Genomic DNA, 3145 nt, shown 5'->3' with positions numbered 1-3145 from the left:
CATGGCTGGTGTTCTGAGTATGTTCTGAGTATCTCTGCTTCTGAGTGTATCAGGAAGCCTGGGTACATACTTAACATATGCCATGGGACGGGGCACACAGTGCAGAGGCCTGAAGGGCTGGCTGAGCAGGGCTTTGTTCACAGGAAGACACTGCCTGCCTCAGCCCCGCATGGAACTCTGGCACTGCGCTGCTTCCCAGAACAGAACTAACAGTTGAGAACCCATGAAACTGTCTTTCAAAATGGGGGTACAGGGCCAGCAAGGTGGCTCAGTAGATAAAAGTACTTGCGGCCATGCTTGACAATTTTAGTTTGATCTCTGAAACCCACACAATGGAGAGAGAGAGAGAAGTGACTCCTGCAGGTTTTCCTCAAGCCTAGACACGCATGCATGCCCACATACATACATTCATACATAAGTACAGTGTTTTGAATTTTTGTTTTATCTTTGAGACAGGGTCTCTACATAATTCTGGTTGTCTTAGAACTTGCATTGTTGGCAATGTAAATGAAGATGATATTCAATAAAAAAAGAAAAAAAAGAAAGAACTTGCTTTGTTGACCAGGCTGGCCTCAAACTAAGAGATCCACCTGCCTCCCAAGTGCTGGGACTAAAGATGTGTCATGGTGGCTGGAAAGATAGCTCAGCAGTTAAGAGCACAAACTGCTCTTCCAAAGGTCCTGAGTTCACTTCCCAGCAACCACACGGTGGCTCACAGCCATCTGTAATGGGATTTGGTGCCCTCTTCTGGTGTGTCTTCAGTGCACCCATATAAATAAATAAATACATCTAAAATTAAAAAAGATATCACTATGCCTCGCCCCAAACTTAAAAAAGAAAAAAATTATAGTAAAAACTTTTCCCCTCCCACTCTCCTACAGTAAAAATTTTAAAGGAAGAAATAGGGTCATAGTACAAGAGGCTCAGAACTGTAGTCTAAAGACGGCTAGTGTCGGGCAGTGGTGGCGTACGCCTGTAATCCCAGCACTTGGGAGGCAGAGGCAGGCGGATTTCTGAGTTCGAGGCCAGCCTGGTCTACACAGTGAGTTCCAGGACAGCTAGGGCTACACAGAGAAACCCTGTCTCGAAAAATACCAAAAAAAAAAAAAAAAAAAAAAAAAAAGGACAAGAGGAATGTACCTGGTGCTGGCAAACGGTTAAAGAGGCAGCTGGAGCCCCTGGGACTGGAGTTAGAGATGGCTGTGAGCTGGGAACTGACCTGGGTCTTGGGGAAGAGCAGCCAGTGCTGCTCTTAAAATTGCTGAGTCATCCCTCCAGCCACCCACCCACCCCCAACCCCAATTTATTTTTATTTTACATGTATGACTGTTTTGCCTGCATATGTATTTATTGTGTGTGTGTGTGTGTGTGTGTGTGTGTGTGTGTGGTGTCCAAGGAAGCCAAAAGATAACACTGGATCACTTTGAACCGGAGGTGTGAGCACTGGAGTTTGAGTTGTTTGTAAGCCATTGTGTGGATGCTGAAAATCAAGGCCCAGTCCTCTACAAGAGCAGCAAATACTCTCAACCGCAAAAACCATCTCTCCAGTGAGTGCCCTTCCCCAACCCCTTAATGCATGTGTGTGTGCACAAGGTTTTGGGTGTGTTTGTGTAGAGCCCGGAGGACATGGGCTTCATCCTTAGGAATGCAATCTGCCTTTGTAAAGTACCTCTGAGACGCGGCACAGCAGGTAAGAGCACTGGTTACTGAACAAAGCTCACAGCAATGGACGTGCCAAAGCAGATGAAGTTGGCCGAATGGTTGGCCCTGAAGCCTAAGTAATATTTTATGGCCTGAACAGGTCAGATTTAGGAATACATACGTGAATATATATGTGTACAATAACAATTAGCGAAAAAGCTGGGCGGTAGTGGCGCACACCTGTAATCCCAGCACTTGGGAGGCAGAGGCAGGTGGATTTCTGAGTTCGAGGCCAGCCTGGTCTACAGAGTGAGTTCCAGGACAGCCAGGGCTACACAGAGAAACCCTGTCTCTCTCAAAAAAAAACAATAAATAAATAAATAAATAAATAAATAAATAAATAAAAACAGTGAGAAGAAGAGGCCATGAATTTGAGGGAGATCGGGGAGGAGCATATGAGAGGGTCTGAGGTAGGAAAGGAAAGGGAGAAGTAGAATCTCAAAGCTTTAAAGAGCTGCTGTTGCAGAGGACCTGTCTGGTTCTCAGGACCTTCATGGTAGCTCACTACTGTCTGTCATCCCAGGGGATCTGACACCTTCTTCTGGCATCTATAGGTACCAGACAGACATGCGTATGCACCTGGTTCACATAGATACATACATTAGGGCAAACATACAAAAGAAAAAGTAAAATTAAGTCTATAAAAGTTTTCTTATTTATTTTTAGTTTTGCTTTTCAAGACAGGGTTTCTCTATGTAGCCTTTGCTGTTCTGGAACTGGCTCTGAAGACTAGGCTGGCCTTGAACTGAGAGATCTGCCTGCCTCTGCCTCCTGAATGCTGGAATTAAAGGCGTGCACCACCATTGCTGGGCAAGATTAAAAAAAAAAAAATTAAGCAGGAAATTATTCTGGTAGGAACAGGAGAGTGCCAGAGGCCTGGTAATGTCTATACATCTGAAAGAAAGGGACTCTTCCTCTCTCCCGGATGGAGCTGTCATAGGGTAATCACGTTTTTTTCTTTCTTTCTTTCTTATTTATTTATTTATTTATTTATTATATGTAAGTACACTGTAGATGTCTTCAGACACACCAGAGGGCATTGGATCTCATTACAGATGGTTGTGAGCCACCATGTGGTTGCTGGGAATTGAACTCAGGACCTTCGGAAGAACAGTCAATGCTCTTAACCACTGAGCCATCTCTCCAGCCCCCGTAATCACAGTTTGAATACCGGGTGAACAGAGGCCTAGCTTTCTCCTGTCTAAGAACTAATCAGGTGGGTGGTAGTGGCACATGCCTGTAATCCCAGCACTTGGGAGGCAGAGGCAGGCAGATTTCTGAGTTCGAGGCCAGCCTGGTCTACAGAGTGAGCTCCAGCACAGCTAGGGCTATACAGAGAAACCCTGTCTCAAAAAACAAACAAACAAACAAACAAAAAAAAAACCCAAAAAACTAATCAGACCCAACCCTGCTTACCTTCCAAGATGTGTTTGAAATAATAAGG

The sequence above is a fragment of the Apodemus sylvaticus genome, chromosome 10 (genome assembly GCF_947179515.1).
Source record: "Apodemus sylvaticus chromosome 10, mApoSyl1.1, whole genome shotgun sequence".
Lineage (NCBI taxonomy): Eukaryota > Metazoa > Chordata > Mammalia > Rodentia > Muridae > Apodemus > Apodemus sylvaticus.
This window is presented reverse-complemented; position numbering follows the sequence as displayed.